General features: G+C 35.7%; 1 protein-coding gene across 2 annotated transcripts in view; it reads right to left on the bottom strand.

Annotated features, from left to right (window-relative positions):
• The window catches only part of B3GALT1 (beta-1,3-galactosyltransferase 1), a 783,716-nt gene that overhangs the window by 247,262 nt on the left and 514,222 nt on the right, over positions 1-22,232 (bottom strand). The gene's annotated exons all lie outside the window — the stretch shown is intronic.

The following is a 22,232-nucleotide window of genomic DNA, read 5'->3' as shown; positions in this document are numbered from 1 at the left end:
ACAGCTACTGGCTTGGTAACAAGCTATAATATTTGAATTATGATTAAAAAGAAGTTCCTTTGGGGGCAGCTGGGTAGCTCAGTGGATTGAGAGCCAGGCTGAGAGATGGGTAGTCCCAGGTTCAAATCTGACCTCAGACACTTGCTAGCTGTGTAACCCTGGGCAAGACATTTCATCCCCATTGCCTAGCCCTTGCCTTTATTCTTCCTTGGAACCAATACCCAGTATTGATTATAAGATGGAAGGTAAGGGTTTTTTTAAAAAAGATGTTCCTTTGATAATATATGCAATAATACTATTTGGTGTATACTAAATTTATGCAGCTAAATGGCTCACTGGATAGAGTACTAGACCTGGAATCAGGAATACTTGAATTCAAATTCAGCCTCTGGTACTTACTAGTTGTGTGACCCTGGGCAAATCACTTAATTTCTTTTCACCTTAAACCTATGGAGGAGGAAATGGCAAACCACTATAGTATCTTTGCCAAGAAAACCCCATAGAGCAGTGATGATGTGAGATGGGAGCCAAAGATGGCACATGCAACACTCTCTGTGGGCATGTGACCTCCCTCCCCACGACCCCTAGAGTTCATAACCAGAAAGGCAGAGGGACTGGGGTGAAGCTGATCCCTTCCCCCTCTTCACCATAACTGATAACACTTTTTATATCCCCACCCCCACCTCTGCCCAGCAGCCAATGGGAGGGTACAGGGGATGAGGTTGGTGGCTCACAGGAGGAAGAGCTGGAGGGGAGCAGAGTGCTGGGGCCACTCCTCTCCCCCTCTCTATATTCACTAAGGACATACCTCACTTCACCTTCCCCTCTGCCTAATAGTCCAATGGAAGTGGTAAGGGGTGGGGGGCATAGGGGTCACCTGGCACTCAATGCTGGGGAGGGTATGGCACTTGGTCTGGGGGTGTGGGGGTGGGACCCAGTACTCCATCTTTAAAAGGTTTGCCATCACTGCCATAGAGGATATTGATGTGCTATGGCCAATGGGGTCATGAAGAATCAGACATGACTGATGACTGAACAACAAACCATCTATCAATAGATAGATTACCTTAGTTCTGACCCTCATTACCTCTTACCTGAACCTAAGGCTTTCTCTCTTTTTTGTTGTTTCTTTATAATATTTCCACTCTTCAAAATACCCTTCATATAACAGCAAAAATAACCTACCTAAGAGAAATCCTTTCTGATCCTATCATTCTCTTGCTAAAACTATCTCTAGTGGTTCTCTGTTGTCTAAACAGTACAAACTCTTTTTTTATGGCATTCATGAGCCCCCACAATCTGGTTCCAGTTTGCTATGCCAGTCTGATTTCTCAGTACTGCCCTTGATATACTCTATACTCCAGTCAAACTTGACTATATTTTGTTAACCATTTCATATTTCCACCTCCTCTTAGCTGGCAGCCAGGTGGTACAATGCTCAACTTCGAGTCAGGAAGACAAAATTCAAATCTAGCCTCACACACTAGCTCTGAGCCCCAATAGCAAGATACTGAAGCACTGTTTGCTTCAGTTTCCTCAGTTGTAAATGCAGATAATAGCACATACCTTACAGGGTCATTGTGAGGACCAAATGGAAATCATTCTTGTAGAGTGCTTAGCACAGAGCCTGGCACATAGTTTTTGTTATTGTTGGGTTATTTCCCTGGTGTTTGATCCTTTTTGGCCCTATTTGTGGCTTTCTTGGAGAGATATTGAAGTGGTTTTTCATTGCCTTCTGCAGCTCATTTTAGAGTCGATTCTTCCTGAGGAACTCAAATACTCATTCTTTTTCCTTCCTTTATTTTCTTCCATACTTGACTCTGGAACCATTTCCTCCTATAATTCCATTACCACATATATGCTCCTTGAAAGAAAGGATCATATTTTTGTCTTTCTTTGTATACCTAACAGGTAACACAGTATGTAGTACAGAGGAAATCTTTAATAAGTGCTTAGTAAGGGGCAGCTAGGTTGCTCAGTGGATAGAGAGCCAGGCCTAGAGCAAGGAGGTCCTAAGATCAAATCTGGACTCAAATACTTCCTAGCTCTGTGACGCTGGGCAAGTCACTTAACCCCAACTGCCTAGCCCTTATTGCTCTTCTGCTTTGGAACCGATACTTAGTAGATGGCAAAGTAAAAAAAAAAAGAATTATTGAGAGGGTTGGAATGGAGAATAAAGATATTGGATATAGAGTTTTCAAGGAGTATAATAGTAAAAAGGAAAGATGATTCATTAGTTGAATGTGCTAAAGGATGAAGGGAAATCTTTTTTAATAGTAAAGAGATCTAAGCATGTTCCTATATAAATCTGCAGAAGCAAATAGTGATGGAGAGATTGAAGATGCTTGAGAGGTGATAATTACTAAAACAAAGTCCTGGATGAAGCAAAGAAAGACACAATGGAATTATTTTTATCCTTCCCTTGTTGCTCTAGCCATCCTACCTAGAGGAAGCTGGTAAAAGACTATGTGAAATCTAAACAGTTCCCATATGCTATTCAATTCTAAATCTTATGAAAGAATTATGTCCAGATCTGTGGGTTGATAATTTTAGGGTACTAGAACTAGTTCTCAATGCTACTACTCTTTGATTCACTGATCAGTTCCAAGAACCTAGTTCACATACAACAGATTAAGTCTCTCACTCACAGATTGAGTAGATCCCTAAGGGATCTGTCCTTGGTCCTTCTGTTTCAACATTTAAAAAAAAATCAATGATTCAAATAAAGGCACACAAGATAATCTGGCATATCTGTAGATGCTATCAATCCATAGAATCATCTGTGTGTACTTTGATCCAACAATCCCACTACTACATCTATATCTTAAAGAGATTTTAAAAAATGGAAAAGGACCTATTTGTATGAAAATATTTATAGCAGCTCTTTTTGTGGTGTCAAAGAATTGGAAATTGAGGGGGATGTTTACATATTAGGGAATAGCAGAAGAAGTTGTGGTAAATGGTTGTGATGGAATACTCTAGTGCTCTAAGAAATTAGGATCAGGATCATTTCTGAAAAATCTGGAAATATTTACACAAACTGATACAAAGTAAAGTGAGCACAAACAGAAGAACATTGTACATAGTAACAGTAACATTATACAAAGACCAGTTGTGATTTAGCTACTCTGAGTAACACAAAAATCTAAAACAATTCCAAAGAATTCATAATGAAAAATTTTATCCACTTCCAGAGGAAGAAGTATTGGAGTATGAAAGCAGATTGAAGTGTATTATTAAAAAAACTTATCTTCTCCCTTAGAATTAATATTAAATGTTAGTTCCAAGGCAGAAGAACAGTAAGGGCTAGGCAACTGGGGTTGTGACTCTCAGGGTCTAGGAAGTATTTGAGGCCAGATTTTAACTCAGGACTTCCCATCTCTAGGCCTGGCTCTCTATCCACTGAGCCATTTAGTTGTCCCAAAGCATACAATTTTTACTTTATTTTCTTTGTTTTTTTTTTAATTTGCATCTTCTTCTACAACATAACTAATATGGAAATGTTTTGCATGACTGCACATGCATAACACATCAAATTGCTAATTCTCAGGGAGAGACAAGACAGAAGGAAAGACAGAAGTTGGAACTCAAAGTTTCAGAAAACATGCTGGAAATTGTTTTTTACATGTAATTAGGAAAAATAAAATATTATTGAAAAAATTTGCTTAGAATAATGAATGTTAATAACAATATTCAGTTTGACCTTAGGAATGATAGAAAGAAAGATAGATGTCTAGATGTCTAGTTGGATGGATGAAAGGATATATTGATAGGTGATGGATACTTAAATGAACAGATGAATGAGTAGATACATGAATAGATATATGTATGTATTATAGTTATATAAAAAAGAGAAGAAAACATTTATCAAGCATTTACTGTGTACCAGGAACTGTTATCTATAGCAGTTTTCTATATCGCAAAATTTGACATTAATATTGTCTTTCTTATTCTTTACTTGGTTTATGCAGGATATTATTTTAAATGAAGCTATACTACAAGCTCATTGAATACTTGGCTGTGTATCATGTTTCTGTTGCATCCTCTTGGGTGAAAGTCTAATCATCATTATCTTCTCTCTGATCCATTGTTGAGTAATCAGGCTATTATATAAGGTCTCAGAGGAAAACTTTTGTGGATTTATCCCAGATTGGGAAATTTCATCTTCCCACTCCCTTGATAATTAATAGAAAAAGGATTTTGTTCTCCAGTGTAGTCCAACAAACATTAATAATGTACATATGAAGTCCAAGGCATTGAGCAAATATATGGGAGCTAGAAAGACAGAAATGAAAGAAACAACTCCTGCCCTCAAGAAGTATATATTCTACTGGAGACTTCCTGGGGGTTCAGCAACAGGGTCTGCCAATTTAGAATTTTGAGGAGACTCTGAACCTTTTAAATATGTCTTTATTAATGAAACATCTCCAATTCATTTATATTCTGCCTGGATTAATTTCCAAATGATTAGGATACACTTAATCTAAGATCCTAATCTAAGATGGCTCTTAGTTTATTGATCCCATATTCTAGTGATACCTAACCTTTCATTATGAGGATTAAAGGCCACTCTCCAACTGCTGATGTCTGTTCTTTCAATCCCATACAGTTTAACTGTACTCTCTATAAAGAAAAACAACTTTCTTCCTAGACTTCTTCTTTTCTTGTTCCTTCTATTTTCTTTCTCTCATTATCATTCCATCTGTTTATCTTTTTACTACTCCTTTACCTATTCTTCCTCCTCACTGTGACTTCCATTCCATTTATCCCTCAGTTCTTTTCCAGACCATTATCTATGCTCAGCTAGACTCTTGCCTTTATTCACTCAACAACTAGCAGGATGAGTTTAACTTTATATCACCACCATTATTATTATCTCCTCTTCCTCTTCTTCCTCCTCCTCCTCCTTCTTCTTTCTTCTTCCCCCTCTTCCTCCTCTCTGTCTCTGTCCCTGTCTCTCCTTTGTTCTTCCTTTTCTCCCTCCCCATAAATCTTGGCTTCTGTCTTTAATCTCCTCCTTTATATATAAACTCCTCTTTTTGGCATTCTATTTCTTCACTTCACTTCATTTCTAATTCTTCACAACCTGGCCTTTTCCTATCATTTTAGGATTTTCCTACATTATTCTCCTCTTCAGACTCCATTTCCTTATCTTCCAAGCTTCAGGTTCTTCCCTTCTAAGGTTACCTTATACCTTCTTTGTACATATCTTGTTTTTGTATGGAAATGTACCTATACATATACATATTATCTTAACCATTTGAATGAGTGCTCCTTGAGAGTAGGGGTAGTTTTCATTTTGTGTCCCTAGTGCCTAACACAAGATATGACAATATAATCATAAGCACTTTATAAAAGTGTGATAAATTGTATACATTTACATAAAATATGTGATAATTGGAGAAGAGCTAATGACAAAAGGGATCAAAATTTTTTAATAAGGGATAGGATATGAGTGGGGCATGAAGAAAGCTATGGTTTATAAGAACTACTTGTGTTCTGGAGATCTATGCAAAGGTCTGGTGGAGGGATGTGAAATGCTAAATACAGGGAAAAGTAAATATGCCACTTTGGCTGGAAAAATGTATTTAGGGGAATGGTATGTACTCCACCTGGCCTGGCAGAAGCTTGTAGTAGTTCTACAATTAATAGAGAGTCTTATGGCTCTCAAGGGTATGCTGAGTGCTCTAGTGATAGAAGGTGAAGATTAAACTACATATTTCTCAGAAAGTATCTGGTTTTTCCTGTGCCTATTGAATGAGGAGATGGAATGGTAGATTCTTTTCCTCAAAGAATTGTATCATTTTCTCCATCCATAAAATGATTTGTTCTTCCAAATGAACTGTTATGTTTTTTTTTCTAATTCAGTAAAAAGGTTTTTTTTTTTTAGTTCAATGGGTATGGCACTAAATAAGTAAATTAGTTTGCGTAGAATTGTAATTTTTATTATGTTAGCTCATTCTACCCATAAGTAATTAATGTTTTTTTTTCATTTATTTAGATCTAGTTTTAATTGTGTGGAGAGTGTTTTGCAGTTATGCTCATATAGTTTCTGTTTGTCTCAGCAGATAGATTACTAAGTATTTTATATTGTCTAGGGTGATTTTAAATGGAATTTCTCTTTCTAATTCCTATTGCTGAGATGTGTTGGAAACATATAGAAATGCCGATGACTTATGTGGTTTACTTTGTATCCTGCAACTTTGCTAAAGTTGTTGATTATTTCTACTAGCTTTTTAGTTGATTCTCTAGGATTCTTTAAATAAACCATCATATCATCTGCAAAGAGTGATAGCTTAGTCTCCTAACTGCCTATTTTAATACCTTCAATTTATTTTTCTTCTCTAATTGCTACTGCTAGTGTTTCTAGTGCAATGTTAAATAATAGAGGTGATAATGGGCATCCTTATTTCACTCCTGATCTTATTGGGAAGGCTTCAAATTTATCCCCATTGCAGATGATGTTTGCTGATGGGTCTAGGTAAATACTATTTATTATTTTTAGGAAAGACCCTTTTATTCCTATACCTTCTAGTGTTTTCAGTAGGAATGAGTGTTGTATTTGTTAAAGGCTTTTTCTGCATCTATAGAAATAATTATATGATTTTTGTTGGTTTACTTGTTAATATGGTCAATTATGTGGATGGTTTTCCTGATATTGAACCATCCTTGCATTCCTCGTATTAATCTCAACTAATCATAATGAATAATCCTTGTGATGACTTTCTGGAGTCTTTTTGCTAGTATTCTATTTAAGATTTTTGCATCTATGTTCATTAAGGAGATTGGTCTAGAGTTTTCTTTCTCTGTCTTTGACCTGACTGGCTTTGGAATCAGTACCATATTTGTGTCATAAAAGGAATTTGGTAGAACTCCCTCTTTGCTTATTTTGTCAAATAGTTTGCATAATATTGGGATTAGTTGATCTTTGAATGTTTGATAGAATTCACTTGTGAATCCATCAGACCCTGCTGATTTTTTCTTAGGGAGTTCTTTGATGACTTGTTCAATTTCTTTTTCTCACATGGAGTTATTTATGTATTCTATTTCTTCTGTTAATCTAGGAAATTTATATCTTTGTAAATATTCATCCATATCATCTAGATTGGCATATTTATTGCCATATAATTGGACATAATAGTTTTTAATGATTACTTTAATTTCCTCTTCATTAGAGGTGAGATCTCTCATTTCATCTTGGATACTGATAATTTGGTTTTCTTCTTTCCTTTTTTAAATTAGATTGACCAGTACTTTGTCCCTTTTATTTGTTTTTTCAAAGTACCAACTTCTAGTCTTATTTATTAAGTCAATACTTCATTGACTTTTGGTTTTATTAATTTCTCCTTTAATTTTTGGGATATCTAATTTAGTTTTCATCTGAGGATTTTTAATTTGCATGCCTAATTCATTGACTTCTACCCTCCCAAATTTATTAATATATGAACTCAAGGATATAAATTTCCCCCTAAGTACTGCTTTGGCTGCATCCCATAGATTTTGAAAGGATGTTTCATCATTGTCATTTTCTTCCATGAAATTATTGTTTCTATGATTTGTGCTTTAACTGATTTTGGAGAATGATTTTATTTAATTTCCAATTAATTTTTCATTTGCCTTTCCACGTACCCTTGAGAATTATTATTTTATTGCATTTTTATCTGAAAAGGTTGCATTTATTATTTCTCCTCTTTTGCACTTGTTTGCAATGCTTTTATGCCCTAGTAAATGGTTAATCTTTGTGAATGTACCATGTGCTGCTGAAAAGAATGTGTATTCCTTTTTGTCTGTATTTATTTTTCTTCACATATTGATTAACTCTAATTTTTCTAAGATTTCATTCTCTTCTCTTACCTCTTTCTTATTTATTTTTGGTTTGATTTATCTAGTTCTGATAGAGGAAGGTTCAGGTCTCCCACTCAGTATAGTTTTTCTATCTAATTCATCCTTGAGCTCCACTACTTTCTCCTTTAGTAATCTGGATGCTATGCCATTTGGTGCATACATGTTGAGTAGTGATATCTCCTAATTGACTATACTGCCTTTTATCAGGATGCTATTACCTTCCCTATCTCTTTTAACTAGATCTATTTTTATTTTGGCTTTGTCAGATATCATAATTGTGACTCCAACCTTCTTTTTATCAGTTGATGCCCAATAGATTTGGCTTCATCCTCTTACTTTTACTCTATGTGTGTCTACCTTCCTCATGTGTGTTTCTTGTAGATAGAATATGCTAGGGTTTTGGTTTCTAATCTACTCTGTTATTTGCTTGTGTTTTATGGGTGAGTTCATTCCATTCACATTCAGAGTTATGATTACCAGCTGTGTATTTTCCAGCATTTTGATTTCTACTCCTACTCATGCCTTTTCTTCTTTCACTATTTCTTTCTACACCAGTGTTTTGTTTTTAATCTGTCCCCCTAATTCTCACCTTTATTTTACTTCCCTTTCTAGCCCCCTCCCTTCTTATTCCCCTTGTATTTTCTTTATGGTCTTTTTAAACTACCCCCCCTCCATTCCATAAAATGAGCTAAATTCTCTTAGGCCATTTTCTATAAGGTAGGCATTTGTGGAAGTTATATATTCTCTTCCAGGCCATCTAGGAGTTATATTTGCTCATCCCAGGATGCATCTACCATTCGATATATCTAAGTTCTAAGACTTAAGTTGTATCTATATGCAAACACATATAATTTAACAAGCCTGGTTTAGCATAACAGGGCAGAATTGTGTGATCAGTTAGTCAGTCAATAAATGTTAATTAAGTTCCTACTATGTGCCAGGTACTGTACTAAGAATTGGTCAGGACCTAGAAGCATCATTTTGACTATTTGTACAGCACTGATATCCTTAAATAGACAACAGTTTTTTAGTTTTCCTGTGGGTCATCATGGTCACAAATATGTGACCTAAAGTTTTGAGAATCTAACTTAGAAGCTCACAGAAAATTTTCACATCGAAGAAATGGAACTTATTAGTAATAGCTTAGAAGCTACATAGAGATCTGTACAGACAGTTTTTTCTTCTCAAGGTTGCTGAAATTTTAATTTACAGAATACTCCCCAAGAAATCAGAGAGTTAACACTATTTCCAAAGGGGTTTCTACTCCTTCTCTCCCCCATACTCCTCACTAAGTCTTGAGGTAGAAATACTTCATTCAACACCCACCATTGGACTATAGAAATCACTCTGGGGCTTGATGAAATGCAAAGAACTATGCACATTTTGGGTCTAGACTTAAAATCCCACCAAGTTTTTACATGCTGTCTTTGAGAAATAATGCTATTTTTCTCTCTGAAGATTTGAATGAAAATTCTAGCCATTTTGTTAAGATTTTAATAAATTTGGTTTCACCTCCATTTGAAGCCAAGCCCAGGTGTACAAAAGACCTTTCTAGACACCCCAAATGGCTGGTACCTCTTTTGTCTTAAAATTGCTTTGTGTATCCTATGCATGTGTATATTTTTTAAACCCTTCTCACTATTAAAATATAACAACCTTAGGGTTGGGAATTTTTTACCTTCATGTCACAAAAAATAAGCTAAGGGCTTTCTTGAATGTGGTAGGTGCTCTCTGTAACAATTCAAAATGGGTTTGACAAATATAAGAATTTAAAAAAAATTATTGTGGTCACCATTTATAAAATTAACTCTTAAGTCCAAGGCTGTTAGCAGTTTTATTACAGCAGGGTAGAGATTGTAAAGAGGGAAGTGTAGGAAGGTGATAGGGGAATTGTCTAGCCTACAACTCTAAGTATGCTCCTTGAAATCTAGCTCTCACCCAGACAAAATTCCAATGAGAGTCCCAGCCTCCAAAACAAAAGTCCTTCAACAAAGAAAATCCTCCAGCACAGAGACATCAAGGCAGAAGTCCTCCAGAAGAAGTGCCACAGAATACTCCTCAGCAAGAGCCACCAGCACAAAAGAAGTAGAAGTTACTCAGAATGCTCTTGGCTGGCTTTTATAAGCAGTTTTCTCCCCATCACTTCCTATCTCTCTGGCTCTTCCTTTCACTATGAACTTGTCTATCACATAGTGCCTAGCCTATTGCCTAGCACTGCCAGTGAGTCAGAGACTGTAGGATCCACCTCCAGTCCTGAGGATGTGAACTCTTATCAAAAAGATTCATAAGTTCCTGACTGATTAGGTTAAAAGGGTGGAGCAGCACTCCAAGTACTTGATTAAGTTAAGATAAAAAAAATTCCCCTTCACATCTCTCTGTCTGTCTGTCTGTCTGTCTGTCTGTCTGTCTGTCTCTCTCTTTCTCTCTCTCTCTCTCTCTCTCTCTCTCTCTCTCTCTCTCTCTCTCCTGTATATATTATATTTAATAGCACTGCATATATATATATGTATATATGTGTATAAACAAATATGTATATAATTTCTTTCTAACCATCTTTATATATTGGCTTATGAATTTGGGAGAAAGGATGATAAAGTCCTCTTACTCTATGCCTCCTGTGGTTCTAGTAGTGAGTAAACACATTACATTGAAAAATTAAGACTCATGATAAAAACAAAAATCTGGGTTTTAAGTATAGCAGCTTCTTTTTTTCATTCTGGCTGATCAAATAGGAATCTGAGGAAATTATAGGAACAAAAGAATGCACTGGACTTAGAGTAACAATGACAATTTATCAAATCTAGAGATGTGATGCGACAGACCAAGAAATGCTGTCCCTATTAATTATCATAGAATCTTAAATTATTGTAGCTAACATTACATTGTGAGCCACTAAATGAGTACTCAAAGAATAGATCCTCATGGTTTATATTTGGAAAGATTCTTTTATCAGTCATTAATATGACATGGGCCTCATCTCTGTTAGGTGAGAGAAAGTGTCTGTGCCAAGGTTTCTGCATCAACATGCAAGTAATGCATATCTGGCAATCATACAGAAGTACTGGCAGTTGAAAGTTTGAAAATGGCATGTCTTGATCACAGAATATCTATACTACTTTCCTGTACCATATTAGAAAGGAGCAAGTTTGCAATGTCTATAGAGTCTCACTTAGACTGTACTTATAATTATCCCAAAGTTCTTCTATGCTATATTAGCCTGCTTCTTAATGGCATGCCTCTTAAAATACAGGGCAAGTTCCTCTTAAAGGATTCATCAGCATTACCACTGTCATAAAATGAACAGCAGCACAGACAGTAAGGGAAGGCAAAGTAGCATCCTGAGACAGCTTCCTGTAATACATTCCAGCTTTTGCATCCTTATTATGATTTTAGAGCCTTCATAAGAGGAGAAAATACTAAATACTCCAGTGGTAAAAAATATCCTCTTTTAGAACATGATGCATAAACTTCTGAATCTAACTGCCAAGTAAAATTAATATGTCTACAAAACGTAGTCTGATTGATAAATGCACAACATTTTCTTTTCAGGGGATTGGTCTGTTGATATGGGAGGACACAGTTCAATATGATGCTGTAGTTCATTTCTCTTGTGCATATTGTTCAATTGTTTCTGATCCTTTGTGATTTCATTTGAGTTTATCTTGGCAAAGATTCTCAAGTGGTTTGCCATTTCCTTCTCCAGCTCATTTTACAGATGAGGAAACTGAGGCAAATGGGATTTAGTGACTTCTCCAAGGCATAATTTGAATTTATGAGGATGAGTCTTCCTGACTTCAGGTCCAGTATACTTTCTATAGTACCACTTGACTGTCAAGGTGTCCAATATGCTAATCCTTTTCTAAAAATATTTATTAGGCAGATAAGTGGCATAGTGGACAATGTGAAGGACATAAATTAGGAAGACCTGAATTCAAATACTGATTAAATACTTATTAGCTATGTGATCTTGGACAAGTAATTTAATCTCAGCCTCTGTTACCTCATCTATAAGGTGGAGATAATAATAGAATCTATCTTCCTAGCTAATTTTTGGGAACAGACCAGATGAGGTAGAAATCTTGAAGACATATAAATACTAGACAGTATAATATCATTAGGAGAAACTTGTGTCTATTAACAGAGACTTGTTGATTGTGAAAAGTGTGTGCTTCTAATGCAGGTATTAGAAGAATATTATCTCTAGGGATCAGAAGGATACACCTTGAAAGTTTTCCAATTCACAGGAGCCCCAGGCATGCCACCTTCATAAAAGGGCTTCACAGTGAGATCCTCATCAGCTAAAAAAGCATCAAAGCTGCCTCTGCTAATAAACCTTGCTAATTGAAACATCTGGAACCAAAGGAGATAATCTACTAAAACAATGGTTAAGGCCATTCACTTCATAGGAATTATCTGGCTACACCAAAAGGCTAAGGCTAACAAGAGACAAGAAGCAGCATGTGTAAGATGAGAGCTCCAAGTAGCTAATAGCTAACATTTATCAAGCACTTTTAACATTTGCAAAGCCCTTTACATATATCTCCCCATTTGACAGGCTATCTCCATTTACTATCCTTAATCCATTGAAAACTATTCTCATTCTTTTTTCTGCCCTAGGAAAATGCATGCAGATACTTGAAGACCCATATTTATAAGCATAGGTAAACCTTCCACATTGCTGGGGTTAGAAGCATGGTAACCCCAGCAATCTGGAACAACCACATAAAACTTTTTGGCCCTCTCTTTTGACCAGAGAAGAAACATGAATTTTTTTTTCTTTTCCTTTCAGGAGGTATTTATAGTACCTTATTTTATAATGTGGGTTAAGTATTTGGCCCCAGGCTACATTTCAGGCATTATTAACATTTCTAGCCTTTTGTGTCCTCTGCTAGCTTTCCAATTTTTTTCACAAACTTTAACTTTTTACTTATTTTAACTTTAAAAACAAATTGTATGTACTTATGGTATTAAAAGATAAAATATACATATATTATATAATATTATATACATTTTCTGTGTCATCTGCTGGCCATCACATATGATCTGCAGCTTTCACAGAATTCCCCCTGTGATATATCAAAACCACAATGGAGAAAGATACAATGTGGAAGGGATACCCATTTACATACTTATATATGTCCATATGGTTTCCTGTCACTGGGATACACACTGCCTCAAGTTAGGGACAGGTTTGTACTTGTCCTTTATATCCTCACTTCCTGGCACAACTAGTAATAATTAGTACAATGCTTAGTAAAATGTTTAGTAAATACTTGTTGATTGATCCAGAGGTTTCTCCCATATTTTAGAGATACATGAGATCCAAGAATAATGTAAAGATATTTTACAAGGTGGGAATAGAGATATATTAACACAAACAATATTAAAAATCTCTTAGTTTCTGTAATGGTTTTTGCCACTTTTATTGCAGCATGATTTGCAATAATGGAGCTTTCCTTTTATTGGTCGTTTTCCCAGGTTTCAGTCTAATCATGCTAGTATTCACCCACTCTATATTTTTGACATTGTAACTTAGAGCTACATGGATACTCTAGAACACTATTTGACAAAGGCAAAAAACAAACATTGGCAAAAAATCAATAATAAAAAAATAAATCACTAAACCAAAAAGAAAAAATGGAGACAGCTGACTTTTTCTAATTAAAAATGCTATCCCAGTTGTGTGCTCTCCATTGTCCTGAATCACCTCAAGTTTCCAACTTTGATTTGGTTCTCTGGCTTTTCCAAATTGCAATCAAGAGCTGACTAAATCAGCACTTAAATTGCAGTAACAAGAATAACTGGGATGGGGGGGGGGAAGAAAATATTCCTCTTTCAAAATGTGAGATTTGCTCTTATAATCAGAGAGATGCAAATAAAAGCAACTCTGAGGTATCACCTCACAACTAGCAGATTGACTAACATGACAGCAACAGAAAGTAATGAATGCTGGAAGGGATGTAGCAAAGTCAGGATATTAATGCATTGCTGGTGGAGTTGTGAATTCAACCATTCTGGAGGAAAATTTGGAACTATGCCCAAAGGGCGATAAAAGACTGTCTGCCCTTTGATCCAGCCATAGCACTGCTGGGTTTGTACCCCCAAAGAGATAATAAGGAAAAAGACTTGTACAAAAATATTCATGGTTGCACTCTTTGTGGTGACAAAAATTGGAAAATGAGGGGATGCCCTTCAATTGGGGAATGGCTGAACAAATTGTGGTATATGCTGGTGATGGAATACTATTGTGCTCAAAGAAATAATAAACTGGAGGAATTCCATGGGAACTGGAACAACCTCCAGGAAGTGATGCAGAGTGAGAGGAGCAGAACCAGGAAAACATTGTACACAGAGACTGACACACTGTGGTACAATCGAATGTAATGGACTTCTCCATTAGTGGCAATGCAGTAATCCTGAACAACCCAGAGGGATCTATGAGAAAGAACACTATCCACATTCAGAGGAAAAACTGTGGGAGTAAAAGCACCAAAGAAAAACAACTGCTTGATTACATGGGTTGAGGGGATATGATTGGGGATGTAGACTCTAAATGAACATCCTAGTGCAAACATCAACAACATGGAAATAGGTTCTGATCAAGGATATATGTAATACGCAGTGAAATTGTGCATGGGCTACGGGAAGAGTGGGCGTAGGGGAGGGAGGGATAGAATATGATTCTTGTAACCAAAGAATAATGTTCTAAATTGATTAAATAAAATAAAAATAAAAATAAATATAAATTAAAATTTAAAAAGTGAGATTTAGAGGGACTGTTATAATAATGAGAATTTGCATATTTGGAACACTTTTTTTTTTTACAAAAAGTGTATACAAAGCACTTTTCTCCCAGTTAGCCTGAGAGGTAGATATATTATATTAGCCTCATTTTATAGATAGCAAAACTAATGTTCAAAGATATATTTGTTTTCGTTCATGAACATTTATTCAACCCCTAACAAAGAACTACACTTTGCTACATGTTATTAGAGGAAGTATTGCTTCAAAAGCTCTGGTAAGCCTTTCCTCAATATTAAATATTTATTAAGCATTTGTTATGTGCCAGACGCTATACTAAGTTCTTAGAATACAAAGCAAAGCATATCTATGTTGGCTGCCTTTAAGGAGCTCATATTCTAATAGAGGAGACAGCATGCAGACAGATGTACTCATTGGGCTTATGAGATATATGCAGTATAAATGGGTGGTAATCTCCAGAGAAAAGCCCTAATATGGGGGGAGGGGAGTGACCAGGAAAGCTTCTTGCAGAAGGCAGGATTTGAGCTGAATCATAAAGGAGCCTATAGAATAAACTTTGAATGAAGTAGATGATTTTAGTTCATATAATGAATTTCTTTATTCCTGAAGTGAAGGGAAAGTGGACAGGGATGGTAAGGAAAAATGATCCCTGAGCAATTCTCCTTTTCTAGGCTCCAAAGATACCTTTGCTTTCTGTATCCACATAGTTTATGGAGTAAAACAGATGATGCACTGGGCAACATGTTTCTTTCCTAAAGTTTTTATAGCCCCTGAGTATCATTTTGACCAGTTTCTTCCTCTTGCCAAATAATCATTCTAAAACATGAATGATAGATGAGACCAGAGGCACAAAAATGCCAGTGAAGCATACTAGGGAAAAATATATTAGTACATTCATTCTTCAGTTGAGCATTGTGTCCAAAGTGATCTCCATTTATGTGCCAACTTTCCCAACTTTCAATCCCCTTAACCCAGTAGGGTTATCTGAGAGAAAGGGAGAGGAGGAGCCCATGGGAGTAATAAAACACTGTCCTCTTGGCAAAATATCAAAGAGGATTTGGGAGAGGATTTTAGATTTTTTAGATCTGCTTACCCAGGAGACACCTGTTAAAGGGTCTGATGGAGCAAGAAGTTCTAGGATAACAGGTACACAAGGCCAATAGAGCTAATAAATAGGTTAAGCCTCAGTGGCATAAAGTTTAGGCAATCTTCTAGCTAGGAGTGTGGATAGAAACTGTATTAATGCTGAGTGAGCTTTCACTCCTCTAATATATCCAGAATGTACCACTTCAGTTGGCAGTTCTATATGTAGTTGGGCAGCACTCCATGCCTCCATTTCCTTCTGACTCAACCCATTCCTGAGGGCTACCTTCTCTGTGATAGATGAGTTTCAGGACACAGTCACTATAGTGGTATTCATTATTCATGAATCTCAGTTTTTTTGTTGTTGTTTTGTTTTCAAACATCAGTAGAATGTCCAGGATCACAAAGGGATCTCTCATACTTGAGGGCCCTGCCTCAGAATTTCCTTGTGTACAGTCCTTTCTGTTCTCAGCCAACTTGAAGATGATGCTTCCTAGGGTATTGTAGTTGATTTCTCCATTGTCCAGCAGGATCTTATGTCCAAAGGCTTGCACAATCTGATGGTACCACCTGGAGGACATTGGCATTGATGTGAATCATAAGCTATATCAGCTTCTTGAGCACTTGGCTGAATGTGTTGAGGGGAGATATACTCCTTATGACCAGCAACAGCAAAGTGGGGGTAAATCCAGACAGCTCATGGGGAAGCATTCTAGGACATAGTAGAAAAATTAAGTATTGGTCTCTTGGCTCTAATTGTATAGAGCTCTATGCATGAAGTATTCTGAGGTCAGGGGCAATGAGACCCTTAGCTCTCTATGAAAGGTTAGTAGATTCCTATTGGGACTTTCCTAGAAAATACCATGCCCATAGCTATTATAGTGCCCATATCCTCATCCACAACTGGAATTCTTTACCCCTATGTCACCATGTGTCCCACAAAAGATCAGAAATGGACTGAACAGGTTGAAAATGAAAGAAATTCCTAGATAGAGAAGCCCCCCTGCTATCACTCCTACAGATCCAGGGTCATTAAATGACATGTTTAATAACCCATATTTTGAAAGATTCAGAATCTGGATGTGAATCTTGATAAGTATTAAGAAGTAATTAAGAAAACTAGAATTTGCTACAGTTTAATAATCCCTTTATTTTTCTTTACTTTCATTCTATTTACTAGCTTTGTGACCCTAGGCAAGTCATTTAATCTGCTTGCCTCAGTTTTCTGTATTATAAAATGGGGAGTACATTACCTACATCATCAGTTTTTTATGAGGATTAATAATTATAAAAGATCACAGTATAGTGCCCAGCACATAGCTTATTTCTTTCCTTTCCAACCATTGTATTATTCTCCTACTCAAAAAGTACCTGTAGCTACCTACTATCTATGAGAAAAAAGGAGGCAAATCTCTATTAGCTTTTAAAGTCCTCAAAAATCTAGCACCACCCTACCTTTTCAGGCTTATTGAACATGACACTTCTTCATGCAAAAGGACTTCTAGATAATTTTGAATCTGACCAAGAATCCCCACTACAATAGCACTGAAAATACCCATCATTCATTTACCTGAGAAGCTCCAGTGGCAAGGAACCTACTTTTGGACAGCATTAATTGTTGAAAAGTTTTCTTTACATCAAACTTAAATTTGCCTCTTTGCAACTTCTACCCACAACTCCTAATTCTGTCCTATGGTACTAAGCAGAACAAGAGAAATCCTGTATATTTAGCCTTCTTAAATTTTATCTTTTTAATATCAGCACATGCTTTTAGACTTTTGAAAGCTTTTAAATTATGATTCAAAGTCCATTATGTTAGCTTTCCTTCCAACCTTCTGTCAACTGCAAATTTGCCAAATTCCCATATGTGCCTTTACTTGAACCACTGATTTTAAAAAAAAAAATGTTGAACAGCAGGACCAAGGACAGGTCCTCAGGGCCACTCCACTCATTCTATGACTGGGATTGTTAATCTGTTCTGTGTGAATTTATTTCCTGGAACTGATCAGTGAACAAAAGAGTAGTAGCATTGAGAACCAGTTCTAGGCCCTGAGCTTATCAACTCAGAGATCTGGATGTAGTTCTTTCACAAGATTTAGAATTGAATGACATTTGGGAATTGTTTGATTTCACATGTTCCATTACCTGTTTTCTTGGGGGTGGTAATAGCAGGGGTTGTGGAAGTGGTAGCTAAGACTCTCAGGGAGGGCTAAAATAACTAAATGATGTGTCTTTTACTTTATCCAAGAGTTTGTGGTGGTAATCCTCTTAATCTTTCTCTCAAGTATCTTCAATTTCTCCATCACTGTTTGCTTCAGTAGATTTGTCTGTGAACCTGCTCAGATCTTCCCAATCATAAAAAAGACTTCTTTTGATCCTTTTAGCACATTTGAGTAATGAACCATCTCTTTTCTACCTTTTACTGCTATATTTCTTGAAAAAATGTCTATATCCAAAGCCTTTATTCTCATCACGAAATCTCTCATCAGTACCTTTCAAAATAACTTCCATACCTACCACTTTACCAAAACTTCCCTCTAAATTCACTAGTGGCAAAGGGTGAATTTTTCTACCTAACTTAAATGTCAAACCCAATGGCCTTTTGAATCATCATCCTCATCTACCTCTCTACAGTTTCTAACATTAACCACCTTCTTCTACGGGATGCAATCTCTGTCTTTGGCTTCAAAGGCACCACAGCTTTAGTTTTCTTTCTATTTCTCCAATCATTTCCATTTTATTCCCTTCATAACACCATCATGCAGATTTTTCCAAAAGGTCTGTGCTATCTCTATCTCTTTGGTGTTTTCCTTTCAATAAAAGAATCAGTGAACATATATTTATTAAATACTTTCTATGTTACAAAAGGTATTGTGCTTAAATTTTAGAGACAAAGAAAAAATAAAAAAGAAGTCTCTGCTCCAGGTAATTTAATGCTTGTGTATATAAATGCCTGAAAACACAAATGTTGATAGGTATACAAAAATGCTGAGATTAATTCACCCTTAAGTGTTAAACAGAGCAACTGTCTAAAAATGTATTATTTTGTTTAACATATCATTACATGAATTGGTAGGGGAAAGATTCAGAATGTCGTTGAGACAGAATTAATAAGTTTTTACTTGATTCTTTCAATAGCAGACAGATTAATAAACATATTTATGCATTCAACTAAAATATGTAAAAATACCATTAAATCCACTAGCCAATGGAAGTATTTCATTAGAAAATTAGTAGAATAAGTACTTTAGTATTCCCCCCTTTATAAGTTTATTTAAATCTTCTGCATTAATTATGTGGAAATTAAAATTGCAAATATTTTAGAATTAATGAGTTCAAAAAGCAATTGCTTTCATAAATGCTATTAATATGAATTAAAAGTGTAATAAACATTTTATTATTAATTTGATAATATCTTGAGTGTTCAAGAAAAACATTAATCAAAAGATTTATCTGGCAAAAAATTTCTACTTATTGATAAAAATCTTCAAACAGATAAAATGTAAAAACTAACTATTGTCCATGGTCATAAGGTCAACATTTATTATACATAGAAAGGCCATCATCTTTTGCCCACAAAGAGCAAACATTTTAATGGGGAATATGAAAATACCTAGGGGCAGCTAGAAGTCACAGTGGATGGAGTGCCAAAAGGCATTTTTCTGAGTTCATTTCTGGCCTCAGAAATTTACTAGTTGTGTGATCCTGGGAACATCACTAATCTCTTTTGCTTCAGTTTTTTCATCTGTAAAGTGAACTGGAGAAAGAAATGACAAGTCACTCTAGTATCTTTGCCAACAAAATTCCAACTTTAACCACAAAACATTGGACATGACTGAAATGACTGAACAACATTTGAGATAAAGATCCTATTCATTAATTATTTTTATGATTAGTTTTCTATTTTCAAAACTAATGTTTGTCCCATATAAGACACTGTTTTGATTTAAATCTTTGATAAATGAAAATTTTGAATCTAATACATTTTTATTTCATAATAGAGAATCAAATTCAAATAAAACAGTATCATATACTAACAGCCCTAGTCAAGACGTCTTATACAACAGAAGGCTACACAGAAACGCAATTCATGGTTCATGGCTCACAATCCATGATTGTGGCTCTTCCCTCACTTTACACTTCAGAAGTTATTTATTCTTTATTATCTGCACCTGAACTTATTGTTAAATACTGATAGAAGTTCACTTTTCTCCAAACTATATATACTGGGAAGGATAAAGAAGCACCAAAGTTGACTATGAAGGGACCCTACTCAATATGCTGTAGACTATCTATTCTAGCCTTGCAGCTTGTGTTTCCCTTTCTACAATGGAACAATCCCTCAGTTATCCAGTGTAAGTCATCACTTTTTAAAAAAAATGCCAACTCAATGCCTGAATGTCTTATCTTTTTTCTCTTTTCTGATGGTTTTCTTCTTTCCAATTACATGCTTGAGGCAGAGTGCACAAAAGCACATTCTTCTCTCTTCCTATCATAGTGCTTTAGCTTTGGATGCCCTAGAATTTTGAGAAAAATACATGTACAGGAGAATTGAAAAAGTTTTCTAATACTAGGAGAAAATTGTTCAAATACATTTGTAAGATTAAGGAAACTATGGGTGTGGGCTGTGAGAATTCATAAGTGTTTCCTGCTGGGCCACTCAAAAATGAAATCAGGACTGTGCTGGTAATTCATTGTATTCAACAGTGATTTCTTCTCTGAATGCATTTTTTTTTGGTGTGGCCTCAGAACCTACTTGCATTTCCTGATAGGAGGCACATGTTATTCAGGTTGGATTAGCATTTAAGTCCCCAGATTTTGCCCTCTTATCACCCTCATTCTTCTTTTAGCAGGGAAAACTCTCTAACATTCTACTGAGAGTCTTTCCTACACAAGACATGGTGTACCCAATGAGAGGAAGAACTGATTAATAATAGAATGTAAGCTCCCTGAAGGCAGAAACCATTTTGTTGGTGTCTTTGTATGCCAGATCTTATATCTTGTGTGTAGTGTGCACATAATTCAACAAGAATTGAACTGAATTGGATGAGGCGGTATTCCAGTTTTCTTGCCTTCTTCCTCCCTCCCTCACACTCATTCAAAGTGAAGAATGTAGTTCAGAGATTCTTACCCTTTTTTGTTTTGCATAGATTCCTTTTGGAGTTTAAATCTAGTGAACCTTGTTCTCTGAATAATGTGTTTTTTTTTAATGGAAGCAAATTCTAATTCATTTAGAGGTTATTAAAAAGAAAAGTATAATTTTTTTCTCATCTAAGTTCACAGATTCCCTGAAATCTGATCACAGATTTTCTGAAGTTTCAGGTTAAAAACTCCTGACCTAGGGGGAGCTCCATACCTGACAGGTATGCCAATTTGAAATGAAATTAGAACTACTTTCCCTGGCATCCAGATACTTTGGAGAACATGATGGAAAGCTTGAGGAAATAAATGAACATGATTGCCAATGGCATTTGTGAGAACTAAAGTGTTGTAGGAATGTCTTTTGTGATTTACACCTGCAATCCTCCCCATATCTTTCATAAACATATCTGTTTCCACTAGATTTCCTTTTGGGGGTAGAAGTTGAAGGACAATGTAACTTTTGATGTTTTTGAACTCAGTACCCACCATTCCGTAGGGGGAAGTCCATGGTTTATTCTGGCTGGGTTCATGGTGATCATTAGGCCAGTTTTTCCTTTAATGGATTTCCAGGGGGTTACTGAGGGCTTTTAGTGACTGCTTGCCAACCCAAACCTTTGTAGTTAGTTTTGACTTCATAATCAATGCTCTGATCAAAAAGGCTGTCAGGGCTGGAATGAGGATAGATGACTCATGGGCCTGGTAAATATAGCTTTTGCTGTTTTTTTTTCTTTTAATTTTTGGTGAGAATTACTTTGCTAGAATTTCTTCACAGTATTTTTCTTAATTAAAATTATTTTTACTTTGTTTGACCTATTTCTTACTGTTTTTTTGATATGGAAGTGATTTTGGCAAAAACATTTCACTTTGGGGAATGGGTAGCTAAAAACACTATGATTCCTTGTTTAATATCAAGAAGTTGTTCAGATTCAGTCCATTTTCTAAACAGATTAGTCATGGGTGGCATTTATCACGAGGGAAAAAAGAATAATAATAAAATACCAGTTTAGAAAATAACCTTAAAATTTAATACACTATGTTCTCAGGTTCTTGGTGCAATTATAAGCTTTAATAGTTTAAAGCTATGAAGTGATATTACAAGATCGAATCTACAACTAAATGATTAAACCCCTTCCCACAACCACCAGGTTCATTTCAAAGAGGATTGTCTAGTTTTGTGATTCTTAGCCTCTTTTGTCAGAGACCCACCTCTTTGAGAGTCTGGGAAAGTCTATCTCCTCGGAGTAATGTTTTTAAATAATAGAAGGAAATGCTAAATTCATTTAAGGTTAATCAAAACAAAGACTAAATTTTTTCTGCATCCAAGTTCATAGACTTCTTGAAATCTACCTACATATTTTAAACTTTAATAGCTTAAAACTGCAGTAAGACTTTTGGGGCAC

This window comes from Monodelphis domestica, chromosome 4 (assembly GCF_027887165.1).
Source record: "Monodelphis domestica isolate mMonDom1 chromosome 4, mMonDom1.pri, whole genome shotgun sequence".
In the NCBI taxonomy this organism is placed as follows: domain Eukaryota; kingdom Metazoa; phylum Chordata; class Mammalia; order Didelphimorphia; family Didelphidae; genus Monodelphis; species Monodelphis domestica.
The sequence above is the reverse complement of the archived record's forward strand: the minus strand, read 5'-3'. Positions and strand labels throughout refer to the sequence as shown.